The following is a 19,646-nucleotide window of genomic DNA, read 5'->3' on the forward strand; positions in this document are numbered from 1 at the left end:
AAAGAAAATATCTACAAAATTCAAACGGGCTCGAAAAAAAAATAGTGATCTCCGACAAAAAGCTTCATAATATAACACACTCACCGGTGACGAAGAGAATCTTTCAAAGAGAAGAAAGTGGCTGACGCTACCATTTAACACTTAGGAGAAGAAATCAGCGAAAGCGAAGAAAGATATGAAATTCAGAAAACGTTCGAAACTTTAATTTTTTTACAAAATCTCTATTCCATTTTGAAAATCGAGAAAACCGTTGTTGTTTTTCGAAAGTATTAAGTGGTTTTAGGTTTGGGTTATCCATTTTGTGTGCCATTTTTTTAAAACAAAAATTCTTGTGAGACGATCGCACTGGTAAATTTCGTGAAATGGATCTATTATTTGGATCACCCATGACAAATATTATTTTTATGCAAAAAATATTACTTTTTATTATAAAAAAATGGAAAGAATTGATCCATCTCACAGATAAACATTTCATAAGTGACCTACTCTTTTTTAAAATCCCGATTGTGTTCCTTTTATCTCAAAATCTTAGGGCTTCGATGTTGGTTGTGTCACTACTTTTCTTGTTTACATTATCGGTATGTTTATTTGATTAAATATTGGAAATTTGAATGATTATGTTAAAATTCCTAATTTTGGTTGTAATAATGTTGATCTCATGTACCCTAATATGCAGAAATTTCGTGAGCGTGGTTCCAAATATTTTTTTAAAAAAATACATTGGTGTGTTTTAGTGGTCACTCACGAAATTCTTGTACACTAGGATGTGTGGGATCAAAGTCATATATTGTTTGTAATGCTTGACTTTAATTATGTTAGCCCCAATTGTTAGCTAGAGTTTTGTTCTTTAAATAGATAAGAACTTACTTAATTAGTATTCATTCAATTACCGCAGGGCGCAGTGGAGTATCTAATCGAAATGATTCAATGCTATAAAGTTCATAAATTGATAAATTGTAAACTCGATCAATTGATAGCATCATCTATATCAGACAATTATGATGATGGCAGCCTATGCACAATGACGAAAATGAGTTGATTTATGATTATTTTAAGTCATTTAATTTATTAACAATTAAACTAAATTATTTTCGTTTGTATATCAACTGTTGGATCAATTAATTTTTTGTGTTAACAAATATAAAAGGCAAAAACTAAATTAAGACAAAAACTAAGCTAAACTGAATCAAGTCAACCGAGCTAAATAACTAAGTCCTTGAGCTAAAATGTATGATCCAGACCGAACAAAGAATCAGTCCTCGATTGGATATCAAAACTAACATTAACCGAACTGAAAGACTGTCCACAAGATAAACTGGATAAGATTAACTAAACTTGACAACTCATTTGAACATGATTTGTGAACAAGTCTCATTAGTGAACAAGACCGATAGATGAACTAGACTGAAAGGTGAACTAGACTAAAATATTTATAACGAGGGTTTTTATCAAGTCATCAGTCAGATTTCAACCAACATTTTCAAAAGGACAACAATTTACCCCGGAATGACAGTTGGAATTGGATAAAATATTTCGTACCAAACTAACGCAGCAGAGACCCAAGCGCATTACCTTTGTACGCTTGTCTGAGAATGATGATGTGGACAAAAGACAAAACCAATTGCTACTATAATTGGAAACAGATCTATTTTAAAATTCGTGACCGATGATGTGGACAAAAGACAAAACCAATTGCTACTATAATTGGAAACAGATCTATTTTAAAATTCATGACCGTTGGAACCAAAGGCTATGAATGAAATACTAGATCAGTTTGGAAAGAATCCTCTACACTTTCTAACTTCTACAATTTAAACATTCTAAGTGTTCAAAGCTATCAAGATCTAATCCGATCATTCATTCAAAACACACATTTCATAGTTTATATTTGATATTTGATGATAGATGTGTGTTAAAAATTATCTTTGTAAAATCATTGTATTCAAGACAATCTTTATATTGTTCTGTGTTCAGTTGAGTGCTAGGAGTTTCAGTTTGACAGTGTAAGCTTAAACTGAACTGGGATTTTTAAAATTAATTTTAAAGTTCAAAGCCTTCGAATTTATATCCTTCCAAGTGAAAGAACGGATGACGTAGGAGTTATTACATTCTCCGAAGATCCAGAAACAATCTTGTGTCCATTTGCATTCAGTTAGCTTTTCATATTTTGCATACATGCCAATTTCATATTGTTCTAATTTGTTATTGGGCTTATTTCCGCACATTATTTTGTTAGCCAGACTGATACTGACACGTGAGGATTTCTAAGTTCATTTTCTAACCCGACCGAGAACTCCAAAGTTAAGCGCCCTTGACTTGGGGCAATTTTAGGGTGAGTGACCCCCTGAGAAGTTTTCTAGGGTGCGTGTGAGTGAGAACATAAGCACGCTAAAAAGACTCGCCTTGATACAATAGGACGTTACAAAACCCATGAGCTTGAAGTATCTTCCCGAAAAGAGAACAGGAAGGATGATGACAAGATCAAAGCCAAAAGGATACCTTTTACAAGTCAAGTTGAAGAAAGTGAGGATGAAGAAATGGCTCTAATCACCAGAAAGCTTAAAAAATTCATGCGAAGCAATAAATTCAAGAAATACAAGAAGGTGGAAAGAGAGGTAACAATGCTACAACTGTCAACAAATGGGTAACTATCCTAATGAATGCCCTCTTAGAAAGAAAGTTGACAAAGGCAAGAAAAAAACATTCATGGCTACATGGAGCGATAGTGACGACGACGATGAGGAAGCTAACCTCTGCGTTATGGCTAAAGAAGATGACATCGTATCCGATGACCATGATGAGGTACCCACTTATGATGAACTACTATGTGCTTATAGTAAAATCTTTGATGTATCTAAGTCTCTTAGAAAATAAAATAAACAACTAAAAATTGAATTAGAGACTAAGATGCATGAATACATAAAGTTAAAGAACAACATGAAAGATCTAGAAAAAGCATTCGATAAATTAAATATTAGTAGTGGTAACTTAAATAACATCCTGTGCATGCAACGTTGTACTTTTGATAAAGGCGGTCTAGGATATGACGGTAAATCCATAAAATTCACTAGTCTAATAGCTAAAGCAAAAATGAAATCACCACCTACATGCACATAATATTGTAAAGTTGGTCATGTTAGACCTAAGTGCAGATCATTTAGACATCAATACAACAAAAAAAGTTATTTAAAATGGATCCCCAAGATTCCCTCCTCTACTAACATTGAAGGACCCAAAGAGCAAATGGGTACCAAAATTCAACATGAAATTCAATCTTGTAGGGACAAAGAAAAAACAAGGCATCAAGCATTTCGTATCTTGACAGTGGATGCTCTCGACACATGACGGGGGACAAAGAGCTTATTCAATCAATCAAACCAAAAGAAAACAGGGTTGTCACCTGAGACAATAGTAAAGAGTGATTGAAGGCATCAGGTCAATATGTATATTTAACTCTACTATAATTGATGATTTACTTCTTGTAAAAGGGCTTATTGTGTGATAAAGGTTATGAATTCACATTCACTCCACAACACTGCACTATATCACTCTCCACTGACAATTCCATAAATTTCAAAGGACATAAAAGTGAGAATGTGTACAAGGTAACTTTGAATGGTTCATCTTTTTCAAAAATAAAAATTCTTATATCATTAAATTTTGATGATAACATTCTTTGACATAGACGACTAGGTCATGTTGGCTTGAGCACCATCGAAAAACTTTTAAAACTTGACTTAATTGTTGGAATGCCAAAGTTAAATTTAAAATTAGATTCTGTTTGTGATGCATGCCAACTTGAAAAACACACAAGAGAATCTTTCAAAAGAAAAAATTTTGTCTCAGCTTCTATGCCCCTTGAACTTCTTCATCTTGATTTATCTGGTTTATCTAAGACTTCTAGTCTAGGAGAAAAGTCTTAAGCTTTTCTCATTGTAGATGATTTTTCACGCTCACTTAGACATTGTTTTTAGCCCACAAAAATTTATGTCTTTGATCATTTCAAAATTTTGTCAAAAAGGTTGAAAATGAGAAAAACATTTCTATCAAACAGATCCGTATTGACCACGAAACTGGATTTCAAAATGAAAATTTTAAAAAATTTTGTCAAAGCAAAGCCATTGGTCACAACTTTTCTTGTCATAGAACGCCTCAACAAAATGGAGTAGTTGAGAGGAAAAATAGGACTTTAGTATAGATTGCGAGGACAATTTTATGTGAGAATTCTCTACCAAAATATTTTTGGGCTGAAGCAATGAGCACCGCTTGTTACATCATCAATCGAGTATCAATAAGGCCAATTCTCAAAAAAAAAATCCATACGAGTTATGAAGGGGGAGAAAGCCTAAAATTTCATATTTTTGAGCTTTTGGATCAAAGTGCTTCATTCATAACAATGGTAAGGACAATCTTGGTAAATTTGATGCAAAGTCTGACAAATGTATTTTTCTAGGATATTCTACTACTAGTAGAGCATATAGAGTTTTTAATAAACACACTTTAGTTGTAAAATAATCTATCCATGTTGTTTTCGATGAATCTAACTCTTTTCCATCTAGATCCCCTTGCACTAATGATGATGATATAGATGCACTCGAAGAAGAGATGGCCTCCTCAAGCCTAAATAAAAATGACAAAGTGAATGCACCTCTTCCAAAGGAGTGGTTGTCTCACAAAGATCATCACATGGATCCCATCATTGGAAGTCCTTAAAATGGAGTATCTACTCGCTCTTCTCTCAATAATGTGCGCAATCATCTTGCTTTTCTTATTAATATTGAACCTAAGTGCATTAAAGATGCTTTGTTAGATGATTCATGGATAATTGTTATGCAAGATGAATTGAATAAATTTAAAAGAAATAAAGTATGGAACCTTGCGCCTAGACCTGTTGATAGACTTGTTATAGGTACTAAATGGGTATTTAGAAATAAACTTGATGAGCATGGTACTATCACTAGAAACAAAGCTAGACTTGTATAAAAAAGATATAGTCAAGAAGAGGGCATTGATTATGATGAGACTTATGCGCCAGATGCTAGACTTGAATCTATTCGCATGCTACTTGTTTTTGCTTGCTCTAGAGATTTTAAATTGTTTCAAATGGATGTTAAAAGTGTTCTTGAATGGTGATTTAAAAGAAGAGTATATGTTGATCAGCCATTCGGCTTTATAGATCCTCATTTTCCTGATCATGTTTATAAACTTGATAAAGCCTTATATGGATTGAAACAAACTCCAAGATCTTGGTATGATAAATTGTCTTCTTTTCTTATCTCTGATGGTTTCTCTAGAGGTAAAATTGATATTACATTGTTTACTAAAATTAAAGAACTTGACTTGTTAATTGTGCAAATTTATGTCGATGATTTTATTTTTAGTTCTTCTAATGAGCTTCTATGTCGAGAATTCTCTAAACTTATGCAGGACCATTTTTCGATTAGAATGATGTGGGAACTTAATTATTTCCTTGGATTGCAAATCAAACAATGCAAAGATGGATTCTTCATCAACCAAGAAAAATACATCAAGGAGATCCTCAAAAAGTTTGGCATGGAGAATTCTAAAGCTTCATCTACACCAACGAGCACAACAGTCAAACTCGATAAGGATGAAAATGGTAAACATGTAGATCAAAAAATATTTCGTAGCATGATAGTCCCCCTAATTTATGCAATTTCAAGTAGATCCGACATTATGTTTAGTGTATGCTTGTGTGCACAATTTCAATCATATCCAAATGAGTCACATTTATTCGCCTTAAACCACATTTTCAAATATATTTCAAACACTCCAAATCTCGGCTTATTGTATTTCAAAAATCCATTTTTTGATTTAAAAGCGTATTGTGATGCCGAATTTGAAGGTTATAAGGTGGATAGAAAAAGCACTAGTGGAACTTGATTTTTTTTTGAAAAATTGTTTGGTGTCTTGGTTTTCAAAAAAACAAAACGGTGTTGCATTATCAATGACCGAGTTCGAATATATGGCTGCCGGTAGTTTTTGTACGCAAATTCTTTGGATGAAGCATCAATTGCTTGACTATGGTGTATCTTTTTCAAAAATACCTATTTTTGTGATAATACTAGCATCATATGTCTTACAAAGAATCTTGTTCAACATTCTCACACTAAACATATTGATATTCGACATCATTTTATTCATGATCAAATTGCACAAAATGACGTTGAACTTCTATATGTTGAAACCAAACATCAAATTGCTGATATTTGTACAAAACTACTAGATGAAACTACTTTTACTCGTTTTCGTGGTGAACTTGGCATGATTTAGTTGTAAATACATGTGTACTTGATAAGTGCATTTTGTGTGCATTATTTCGTGTTGTTTTTATGTTTATTTTGTATGCATTCATATTGTTTTATGTGTGTTTTATGTGATTTATTTTTTATATGTGCATTTCACTCTCCGGCTTAATTTTGTAGGAAAATGGATTTTTGAAGAATGAATTACGGAGCAGCCATGATACAAAATTAATTTTTTATATTAGATATATCCAAATCCGATCTTCACCGTGCAAAATGAAGTTCAAGATTTTTAAAAGCTACTGTCCAAATTTCAGCTTGATCCGACGGCTAGATCTTGAAATATGAATTTTTAAAAAACCCTGCGCGCTGGACAAAAACTTGCTCGCTCGAGCGATATTTTCTACCGCTCGAGCGAGCCTGGGAGATTTTGAAAAAAATAAAACAGAAGTGTGCTCGCTCGAGCGCAACTTTTTGTCGCTCGAGCGAGGAATCGCGCAGACTCAGAAATTAGAATTTTCGGGAATTAAAAATCTTAACTTTCCGGGCTTTATTTCGTGGGCTTTCAAAGACATATAAATATGAGAGTTGAGATCAGATTGAGGGGATCACACGCAGATAGAAGAGGCGGCTAGGCGAAAGCTTGGAGATTAAAGAACGCTCCAATCGAGTTTTTCTTACTTTCTTCTCTTTTGATTATTAAACTTGTTTGAATTTTGTTTTCAATTATTGATTAGTCTTTATTCAACCAAGATGGCGTGATTGGGCCGAACAAATCTATATAGAAAACTTGGATGTTTGCTTGGGATTTTTGGATTTGATTTTATATTATTGATTATTAGACTTATATTTGTCTTGTGAATGATCTGGCCAATTGTTTGCTTGAATGTTAATTGATTCCAAGTCGACAGAGGAGGAATTGATTTCGATCACTCTAATAATTAACACGAGGTAAAATTGACTATAAATAGTATTCGATTTCATCGTGCGGTTTTAGGTTAAAACTGAATTCTCATAGTTCTTAATGCATTTGAGTTTGATTAGAATTATGAAAATTAATCAGTCAATATTTGAATAGATTTAATTGCTCTAGAAATAGACCTTTAAACAAGTTAGGAGAATTCACCGTAGTTTAAGATTAAATCTGAGTCCTAAATCGGCTACATGTTACATCTTTGTTCGGTACATGCGTGTGTCTTGGTTGTCTCAATTTAACTAAATTTATTCTTCTATTTTAAATTCTTATTATTTTTAATAATATATTTTTTATTTAATTCATCGCAACTTTTTTATTATTTTGTCTATATTAAGTTAAATAATTAATTCTTGAGAATTGACTACAGTCTCTGTGTGATCGATACTTGGACTCTCTTTCCACTTTACTATTACTTTACCTAGTATACTTGCTAATAGACACCGATTTAAGTGGTCACGTTTTTGGCATCGTTGCTGGGGACTGTTTAGTTAATATTAGGATAGATTATTTGCTTGAGACTAGACATTTTTTTTCTTGCATTTGTTTTATTTTTAATTATTAATTATATTTTTTTTCTTACTTGTGAGGTACTTGGAGATGAATCATCGACAAGTGTTCATAAGGTTTGGCCAATAATATTCGGAATCATTTTATATTGTTTGGGGGGGGGGGGGGGATTCAATGATTTGGCAGACAGATTTTGCCACCATGATTTTTCAAAATACACGCTAACACAAATTTTCTATGGTGGATTGAACGAGAAAACAAGAAGTTGGGTAGATTATGGAGTTTTGGCCACTGAAAGTCACTTGTTCAATAAAGATTACGACAGTGCGATGCACTTGTAATGTAATAACCCACTGTATCAAGACGTGTCTTTTCAGCGTGCTTATCTCCTCACTCACACGCACCCTGAGAAACTTTCCCAGGGGGTCACCCATCCTATAATTGCCCCAAGTCAAGCACGCTTAACTTTGGAGTTCTTATGTGATGAGCTCCCGAAAAGAAGATGCACCTTCTTAATATGAATAGTACATATGAAATCTTTTAAGCCCTCTCAACCATGTAGTCCCATACCTACACAGTCTCAGAATCCCTCTCATTCCGGCATGGGATCGGTTCATTCATGTCTCCCTCTGCCTAGAAGCCTACCAGGAGCCGCTCATTGTCCATGCAACCTCTTGGCACTGGCGATCACTCCCTGCCTCGTCAGCCCCGGGCGTCACATGTAAAATGACATTTCAGATTTCGACTACTATTGGCATTATGATCCTTCACTGCCGGGTTGGAGTCACTAATATCCTACAACACCCCACTATCCAAAGTGTTCAAAGCAACCTCTTGAGCATAACGTGGAGAATGGAGCATACTCTGAAGAAATTTTGAATCAGTTGCAGGACATTGTTAATAAACAGTCAGAGATCAACCAGAAATTTTCAGAAACTCACATCAACTCTTTAAGTCTTTTGGATGAACAGATTGCGCTCCTTATAGAACCATCTTCTGAGATTCGCCAAGAGACTGAAGTGATTTGTGCTGATCAGTTATCATGGGCATGTGATCCTGGAGCAGTAATTGATTCAGAGCAAGAAGAAATATTTTTTGAAGAATCTTCATATGACGAGGAGCCTAAAGTGACAGTGGAGAAGGAAGAAACATACAAGGAGACAGATATGACATCGTCAATGGACTTTACATTTATACCATTAGAAGATTCGTTCTTGCCATTGACGCTAAATCCACACTATTACGTCCTCTATGAGCTTCAGCCTGAATTCCGCGTCTCTTACCAAAATAATCAGTTCATGTTGAGTGTTGTTGGACCGACAAGCTTAAACTGCATATATCACGCCAAGCTTGAGAGCATAGGAAATCAAAACCCATACGTAGATTCATATGATTCTTACTATGGGCGACAATTGCTCTTTGATGGTTGCTACTGAATAGTCGGGCTATAGACTATAACTTTAGCGCTGACTGGGAGCAACCCAGTGTTTTCTTTCCTTTATCTATTTTTGTTATTTTCTTTTCTAATATTTTTTTGCTAATCCAATGTCTTACCCATCGCCTTTGTATGTGAAATATGTTGCCCTGATAAGTGAAGTTGATGTTGGAGTTCTACAGCCGGTGGAAGACGCAGACACATAAACCAGGGGAGTATTATTTTTGTTTTCATCGTGTTTTTGTTCGTTTTGCATTTGTTTGTTTGTTTCTACATTATGTTCATTGTATCTAAAGCATTGAGGAAAATTCTTTGGATAAATATGGGGATAGTCTAGTTTTTATGTTTTTATTTTTGTTGTGTTTGTGTTGCATTTTGTCATGTTTTAGTTTGTTTGCATCTCATTTTTTTGTGTTTGTTTGCATGTGTGTTGAGTAGGATGATAATTGGGAGAAAATGATGATATGAAGTTATGATTTTTGTAGAAAAATTTTAAATTTTTGCTCAGGACTTGCAATGAGAAACTGTAGGTTGACCCATGAATATTTTAAGCACTCATGTTAGACCAGTGAATTGTAGCAAAAGATTTAAAGAAATTTCTGTCTGTTTGATCATTGTAATTCTGTCTGTTTGATCATTGTACGGAAATAGGTGTTTTGTGGATCTTAACAAGTCTCTAACATTGCACTTATGAACTTGGGCGCACCAAAATTTTTGAAAAAAAATGAAAAAAAAAAATTAATTTTAAATAACTCAACTCCATCCGGGTCATGGACGAGAAATTGAAATCCTAATTATCACGTTCAAGGCTAAGTATGCGGATTCAATGGGGTTGATGCTCCATCCGGGATATATACGAGGGGATTGAAATTTAAATCTTATCAAAGTTATAGCTAAGTATGCGGGTAATTATTGGGGCTTAAGAAAGTCGGGTGAAAAATTTGGCGGTGCGCAAAAATAATCTCAAGGAATGTGTGTTAGAGGTTGTTGGAATAAATGGACACTTGAGAGTGAAACTTGCACTGATATGTCATAGGTCGCTAAGCAGTCTTAAAACGGATTCTTTTTAAGTTTCATGTAGTTAGAATAACATGTCACACACACAAGTTCACGTTAAACTGAGGGTATATTATGAAGAGTTGAGGGCGTTGTTTTTTTAGTTGATATAGAACTTCTCTGAGGCTATTTATCCCATTAATTTTCCCTACTTTTTTTAGTTGTGTGTTCATTGCATCGTCTATCTTGCTCGAGGGCGAGCAAAATTTAAGTATGGGGGTGTTGATAAGTGCATTTTATGTGCATTATTTCGTGTTGTTTTTATGTTTATTTTGTATACATTCATATTTTTATGTGTGGTTTTATGTGATTTATTGTTTATATGTGCATTTCACTCTTCGGTTAATTTTTTAGGAAAATGGATTTTTGAAGAATAAATTACGGAGCAGCCATGATACAAAATTAATTTTTTATTTTAGAAAGATCCAAATCTGATCTCTACCATTCAAACAAAAGTTCAAGATGTTTTGAAGCTGCTGTCCAAATTTCAGCTCAATCCGACAGCTAGATCTCGAGATATTAAATTTTCAAAAACGTTGCGCACTGGACAGAAACTTGATCGCTCGAGCGAGATTTTCTACCGCTCGAGCGAGCCTGGGAGATTTTGAAAAAAATAAAATAGAAGTGTGCTCGCTCGAGCGCAACTTTTTTCCGCTCGAGCGAGGCATAGCGTAAACTCAGAAATTAGAATTTTCGGGAATTAAAAATCTTAACTTTTCGGGCTTTATTTCGTGGGCTTTCAAAGACATATAAATAGGAGAGTTGAGATCAGATTGAGGGGATCGCACACAGATAGAAGAGGCGGCTAGGCGGAAGCTTGGAGATTGAAGAATGCTCCAATCGAGTTTTTGTTCCTTTCTTCTCTTTTGATTATTAAACTTGTTTGAATTTTGTTTTCAATTATTGAGTAGTTTTTATTCAACCAAGACGGCGTGATTGAGCCGAACAAATCTATGTAGAAAACTTGGATGTTTGTTTGGAATTTTTGGATTTGATTTTATATTATTGATTATTATATTTATATTTGTCTTGTGAATGATCTGGTCAATTGTTTGCTTGCATGTTAATTGATTCCAAGTCGACAGAGGAAAAATTGATTTCGATCACTCTAATAATTAACACGAGGTAAAATTGACTAGAAATAGTATTCGATTTCATCGTGCGGTTTTAGGTGCAAACTGAATTCTCATGGTTCCTAATGCATTTGAGTTTGATTAGAATTATGAAAATTAATCCATCAATATTTGAATAGGTTTAAGTTTTCTAGAAATAGACCTTTAAACAAGTTAGGAGAATTCACCGTAATTTAAGATTAAATCTGAGTCCTGAATCGGCTATATGTTACATGATTTGTTCGATACCTGCGTGTGTCTTGGTTGTCTCAATTTAATTAAATTTATTCTTCTATTTTAAATTCTTATTATTTTTAATAATTTATTTTTTATTTAATTCATCGCAACCTTTTTATTATTCTGTCTAGATTAAGTTAAATAATTAATTCTTGAGAATTGACTATAGTCTCTGTGGGATCGATACTTGGACTCTTTGTTCACTTTAATATTATTTGACCTAGTATACTTGCTAGTAGACACTGATTTAAGAGGTCAGTACTCAATTGAATTTGATGTCACATTAAGGGGAGCAATAGAAATATGAGGACTTTAACATTGGATGATACAAATTAATTGTATTTATTCAATATTATAATCTTATACATTTTAAAATTTCACCATTTAATTGTCTAGGACTGCTCATGCATTTAATATAAATTAAGTGTCATTTTCGCAATTTTTTCCTCTGATCCCGTTCGGAAGCACCTAGCCATCTTCGGAGCTTCCGAACGCCCCTCGCCACAATCCCGCCAGTTTTTAAAATTTCCCGCTCTTTTCCAAAAAATTTCCCTCTTTTTCCCAATCGAAACCTCCGATCTGTACCGTAACGTTCGATCTATTTCCCATAAACCGCGTCACATTAACCACCTTCTTGATTTTTGGAATTTCCTTCAGACTTCGGAGCTTCCAAACTAGTTCGGAACCGCCGATCTCTCATCTAGCTGGCATTTGTCATAATCCAAACCATCCATATCGATCGGAACCACCGAACGTGGATCGGAACTTTCGAACCCGCGTCTATAAATACAGTTCGGTTCTTCCATTTTTACTCACACCAATCAACTAATCTTCTCCAACTCTTATTGTAACGCCCAGAAATTCGGCACGTAAATCCGCATGCATAACTAGGGGATTTTATAATTTTATAATAATGTGAAAATGTGTTAAATTGTTTTTAAGAGTGATTATTTAAATTAATTGATTTATTTGCATGTTTTAAATATTATTTCGGCATTTAAATCTGTATGATGTGATTTATGAATTTATTTGAGAAAGTTTATTTTATGATCGCGTAGGCGGGACCGTGGACGGACGAGATGTTAGTTTTCACCCAAAATATTTTATGAGATTTTTAGGAGCCTTAAAATATTATTTTAAGGTAAGATTTTAAGAAAATTATGGTATTTATATATATGTATATTTATATGTCCGTTTTTACCCAAAATAAGTCATTTTAATGACTTTTATTAAGCTTTAAAAATCCAATTATTTATAATTTCGGGATTTACTTAGTTTTAGCAAATTAGAATGTATTTTTTTAAAATTTAAAATTTGAGTATTTAATTATCCTAATTATCTATTTATTTATTAAACCTAGATTATCTTAAAAATCTACCCTAATCCTCCTACCTCCATTCACGTTTTCTTGCTAGCCGACTCCTCAATCTTCTCCCACTCCCTTCATCGTTCCTTCAACAGAAAACCCACCCCATAGCCGATCGTTAAAAGTTTTTGGAGTTTTTGGAAGATCCGTTCGTCCCGGCGGGCCCGATACGTGTCGTTTACGTCGTTTCGTCTAAATAATTCTCAAGGCACGTTTCGATTCCCTTCTTGAACACCATTTAGATCATATTACAAAGTTTTTATGCATGAATGATCTGATAGTGCATGTGAATGTGAATTGAAATGAAAATACTCAAGCTCATGCATGAATTCACGTTTTTACGCTTTTTGGCTTGGTTTGATTCATGTTTCTGGCCATGGAGAGTTCGAGCCTGCTGTCCTATGTTTCATGGGTCTAGGAGGGTCCCTTAGGGTCACTTTGGCTAGGTGGTTTGACCTTATAAGTGGCTAGACAAGGCTGGAAACCAGCTGGTGCAGAAGCATGCGCGCATGAAGCTTGGTGGTTTTAAGAGCTTTGATCGAGCCATGATGGGCTTGGTTCGAGCTGAGGGCTAGGGTTCGAGTTAGGGTCCTTAGGGGCTGGTCTAGAGGGTGGTTCGGTCTTGGAGAAGGCAAGAGAAGGGGCTGGGCGTGAGTCAAGCAGTAGGGGTTGATAGTAGCAAATCGCGGCAGCTTCGGGATTCCCGAATCGTGTGTCGCTAGGGCTGTGTAGGGATCGGTTCAAGGCGAGGCTTGGTTCGTTGGAACCGCCCAGACGTGGGCTACGTCTGGGCGGTGGAGCTCCGGCCATTCGGCGGCCGGAGCTGGCCGGCAGCAGGCCTCAAAGCCTGCTGCTACACGGTCGTGACCTGCACAAAATTGTGCAGGTCACGTTGGGTCTTGGGTGAGTGGGCCGTGGGTTTGGGGTGTTCTTGGGCCGGGCTTGGGTCCTTGGATCCGGGTCCGGTTCGGGTCTAAACTTAAGGGTCAAATTATTTGTAGTCCGGGTCTAGATTTGTTTTAATAATTAGGCTTGGATATTTTATTTTAATTAATTAAGTGTTTAAGTTAGTAAATAAATGGGTTGGGCTTGATTAAATTAATTAATTAGACTAATTTAATGGGCTTTAATAATTATGGAAGTGAGCCCACTAATTTGTCATGAGCCGTGTGATCCATGAGAATTATTGGGCCAAGTGTAATCGGGTTTAATAATTTTATCGGTCTAGTTTATAATTAATGGTTAAATAATAAGTTTTATTAATTTAATTTTAAGTTAATTAGTTAATGGGCCTAAATTATGTTTTTACTGAGCCCATTAGTTTTCTCATGGGCCTGGGGGCCCATGAAGCTTAATGGGCTAGGTCAGGTTGGGCTTTTTGGTTTTTGAGTCAGTCTAGGAATTTTTGAGTTAAGTCTAGTGGTCAGCAGCTCGAACAAGTCCTTGGAAAAATAAATGTTCGTAAATATATATTTAATTCATGCATGCATTTTTATTAGATATATAAGTATTATTTTTAAGAAAATAAATTAAATATATATTTACGGACAAATTTTCATGAAAATAAAGAATAATGAGAATTTTTATGTTCATGCATCATGTAACAATTTTTATGATAATTTTAAATGCATGATAAGAAAAATATATTTTTTATGGAAGTTGAAGTGAAGGTGGAAAGTGATGTGGTTGGAGGCCGGGATACCTGGGCCCGGTGACCTTCCTAATGATGTTTATGTATGATGAGCTTATGGATCCAGCTGAGAGGGCTGGTGAAGTGGCAGCACAGAGGTGGAAACCCCACCGCCGCGTACGTTGGTTTAAGATTGATCAATCCCTCAGTATGATACCACCGACATGGATACGACCTGTTGAGAACTAAGAAATCATGATATGTTATTTTTACGAAAATTATAAAGTATGATGAATTATGTTATAGCATGATGATTTAGCAGTATGATTATTTATTTATGATTATATGCATATAATTTTAAGATCATGCACCTATAATTATTATTCACGTATTTTATATGATGTGTGCTTGTGTGTGGTTTCATTTTGTTATGTAAGGATAGAACGTGCTGGGCCTCTAGGCTCACTAGATTTAAATGGTGCAGGTGAGCAGAATGTTAATGAAGTTAATGTGTTCCCGACTGGCGGCGAGGGCGTATGAGTATCCAGGCGGCTAGAACCCGTGACCATTGCTCTAAGATGAATTTTATGTTGAGACTAGAACATTTATTTCCGCATATGTTTTATTATTATAGATTCTTCAGTATATGCATGAATTTTAGATTTAAGTATTTATTTTCTAAGTTTTCCTGATTTTTTGTGAAAGAAATATTATTTAGGAATTTTATTATGGCATTCTTATAAATTATTATTTAGTAATTAATTTTAAGTATTTGATTGCATGCGTGTACTTTTATTGTATCCTTTGTGTATTTGTATTTTAAATTAAGTAAAGTTATTTTTATGTATGATATATATATGTATGGGCATATATATATTTATATTCATTATTTTATAATTAGAGATTTAAAAAAAAAAAATTCACTAGAAGTTCTAGGATGTTTCATTTGGTATCAAAGCCTTGGTTCTTGGAGGGTGACTAGCCTGCTGCTCGGAGCTCAGAAACCGCACTGCCAGTCTGTAAGTTTTAAGTGTTTAAAATTATGATTTATGCATGGGACACAGGGGTTATATTTTTAATGATTTATGAAAATGAGAATTTAAAGTTATGACAGTCTTAAAGTCAAAAAAAAAAAATATTAGTTATGCATGGCGATTTACGTAAAGAAATATGTGGTGGTGCAGAATGCCTCCGAGACCTATGAACCGACGTGGGGAATCTCCACCTCCACCTCCGCAGAACCCTCTTGCAGCATTGGAGCAGGCCAATGCTAATATGATGGCAGGGATTACTGCTCTGTTGGAGCAGCAGGCTGCACGTCCTAGACTGTCCCACGAGGAGGACGTTGCTGAGCGGTTCCAGAAGAAGGGGCCGAAGGAGTTCACTGGTACCACCGATCCATTGGTGGCTGAGGGGTGGATTCGTTCTTTGGAGTCCATCTTTGCATACATGGGGATTACTGACGCCGACAGGGTGAACTGTGCGACTTATATGATGAGGGGAGATGCAGCTCTTTGGTGGGAGGGTGCTGCCAGGGGAGTACATCTTCCTACATTGGCTTGGGCGGAGTTTAGGCGTATCTTCTACGCCAAGTATTTCACGGAGGATGTGCGCAGTCGCATGATCCGGGAGTTTATGAGTCTCCGACAGGGGGACAAGACAGTGGTTGAGTACATCAAGCAGTTCGAGAGAGGGTGTCATTTTGTGCCCCTGATTGCTGATAGTGCGCAGGAGAAGATGAGACAGTTTGTCGATGGGCTTAGGGCGGACATCAAGCATGATGTACGCATGTTGGACGTCACTACTTATGAGGCTGCGGTTAGTAGGGCATTGAGATCCGAGGATGGTAGGAAGGAAATCTTGAGGGAGCAACAGAGGAAGAGACAGTTCCAACCATCGTACCACAAGTCGCATCCACAGCAGGATGCAAAGAAGCAGTCCACTGGGCCGTCGAAGGTACCAAATCCACTGAGACAGCAAGGAGCTATCGTTCCTCGTGCAGAAACACTACCTCTTTGCCAGAAATTCCAGAAGCCCCATCCAGGGCCGTGCATGAAGGGATCAGGCATGTGCTATCATTGCAAGGAACCAGGACACATCATGCTGCACTGTCCCAAGAAGAATGCTGTCGGACGTGTTTATGTGATGCAGGCGGAGGAAGCAGTGCCGGATACTTTGCGCATCACGGGTAATTTTTCTTAACGCATTAAAATTTGTCGTTTTTGGATTTCTCTATTCGGGACTACGCGAAGAAACTTGTTATTGCCTGGAGTTCGTTTCAATTTCGAGGACGAAATTCCATTTAAGGGGGAGAGAATTGTAACGCCCAGAAATTCGGCACGTAAATCCGCATGCATAACTAGGGGATTTTATAATTTTATAATAATGTGAAAATGTGTTAAATTGTTTTTAAGAGTGATTATTTAAATTAATTGATTTATTTGCATGTTTTAAATATTATTTCGGCATTTAAATCTGTATGATGTGATTTATGAATTTATTTGAGAAAGTTTATTTTATGATCGCGTAGGCGGGACCGTGGACGGACGAGATGTTAGTTTTCACCCAAAATATTTTATGAGATTTTTAGGAGCCTTAAAATATTATTTTAAGGTAAGATTTTAAGAAAATTATGGTATTTATATATATGTATATTTATATGTCCGTTTTTACCCAAAATAAGTCATTTTAATGACTTTTATTAAGCTTTAAAAATCCAATTATTTACAATTTCGGGATTTACTTAGTTTTAGCAAATTAGAATGTATTTTTTTAAAATTTAAAATTTGAGTATTTAATTATCCTAATTATCTATTTATTTATTAAACCTAGATTATCTTAAAAATCTACCCTAATCCTCCTACCTCCATTCACGTTTTCTTGCTAGCCGACTCCTCAATCTTCTCCCACTCCCTTCATCGTTCCTTCAACAGAAAACCCACCCCATAGCCGATCGTTAAAAGTTTTTGGAGTTTTTGGAAGATCCGTTCGTCCCGGCGGGCCCGATACGTGTCGTTTACGTCGTTTCGTCTAAATAATTCTCAAGGCACGTTTCGATTCCCTTCTTGAACACCATTTAGATCATATTACAAAGTTTTTATGCATGAATAATCTGATAGTGCATGTGTATGTGAATTGAAATGAAAATACTCAAGCTCATGCATGAATTCACGTTTTTACGCTTTTTGGCTTGGTTTGATTCATGTTTCTGGCCATGGAGAGTTCGAGCCTGATGTCCTATGTTTCATGGGTCTAGGAGGGTCCCTTAGGGTCACTTTGGCTAGGTGGTTTGACCTTATAAGTGGCTAGACAAGGCTGGAAACCAGCTGGTGCAGAAGCATGCGCGCATGAAGCTTGGTGGTTTTAAGAGCTTTGATCGAGCCATGATGGGCTTGGTTCGAGCTGAGGGCTAGGGTTCGAGTTAGGGTCCTTAGGGGTTGGTCTAGAGGGTGGTTCGGTCTTGGAGAAGGCAAGAGAAGGGGCTGGGCGTGAGTCAAGCAGTAGGGGTTGATAGTAGCAAATCGCGGCAGCTTCGGGATTCCCGAATCGTGTGTCGCTAGGGCTATGTAGGGATCGGTTCAAGGCGAGGCTTGGTTCGTTGGAACCGCCCAGACGTGGGCTACGTCTGGGAGGTGGAGCTCCGGCCATTCGGCGGCCGGAGCTGGCCGGCAGCAGGCCTCAAAGCCTGCTGCTACACGGCCGTGACCTGCACAAAATTGTGCAGGTCACGTTGGGTCTTGGGTGAGTGGGCCGTGGGTTTGGGGTGTTCTTGGGCCGGGCTTGGGTCCTTGGATCCGGGTCCGGTTCGGGTCTAAACTTAAGGGTCAAATTATTTTTAGTCCGGGTCTAGATTTGTTTTAATAATTAGGCTTGGATATTTTATTTTAATTAATTAAGTGTTTAAGTTAGTAAATAAAATTGGTTGGGCTTGATTAAATTAATTAATTAGACTAATTTAATGGGCTTTAATAATTATGGAAGTGAGCCCACTAATTTGTCATGGGCCGTGTGATCCATGAGAATTATTGGGCCAAGTGTAGTCGGGTTTAATAATTTTATCGGTCTAATTTATAATTAATGGTTAAATAATAAGTTTTATTAATTTAATTTTAAGTTAATTAGTTAATGGGCCTAAATTATGTTTTTAGTGAGTCCATTAGTTTTCTCATGGGCCTGGGGGCCCATGAAGCTTAATGGGCCAGGTCAGGTTGGACTTTTTGGTTTTTGAGCCAGCCTAGGAATTTTTGAGTTAAGTCTAGTGGTCAGCAGCTCGAACAAGTCCTTGGAAAAATAAATGTTCGTAAATATATATTTAATTAATGCATGCATTTTTATTAGATATATAAGTATTATTTTTAAGAAAATAAATTAAATATATATTTACGGACAAATTTTCATGAAAATAAAGAATAATGAGAATTTTTATGTTCATGCATCATGTAACAATTTTTATGATAATTTTAAATGCATGATAAGAAAAATATATTTTTTATGGAAGTTGAAGTGAAGGTGGAAAGTGATGTGGTTGGAGGCGGGGATACCTGGGCCCGGTGACCTTTCTAATGATGTTTATGTATGATGAGCTTATGGATCCAGCTGAGAGGGTTGGTAAAGTGGCAGCACAGAGGTGGAAACCCCACCGCCGCGTACGTTGGTTTAAGATTGATCAATCGCTCAGTATGATGCCACCGACATGGATACGACCTGTTGAGAACTAAGAAATCATGATATGTTATTTTTACGAAAATTATAAAGTATGATGAATTATGTTATAGCATGATGATTTAGCAGTATGATTATTTATTTATGATTATATGCATATAATTTTAAGATCATGCACGTATAATTATTATTCACGTATTTTATATGATGTGTGCTTGTGTGTGATTTCATTTTGTTATGTAAGGATAGAACGTGCTGGGCCTCTAGGCTCACTAGATTTAAATGGTGCAGGTGAGCAGAATGTTAATGAAGTTAATGTGTTCCCGACTGGCAGCGAGGGCGTATGAGTATCCAGGCGGCTAGAACCCGTGACCATTGCTCTAAGATGAATTTTATGTT

This window comes from Henckelia pumila, chromosome 2, assembly GCF_033568475.1.
Source record: "Henckelia pumila isolate YLH828 chromosome 2, ASM3356847v2, whole genome shotgun sequence".
Classification (NCBI taxonomy): Eukaryota; Viridiplantae; Streptophyta; class Magnoliopsida; order Lamiales; family Gesneriaceae; genus Henckelia; species Henckelia pumila.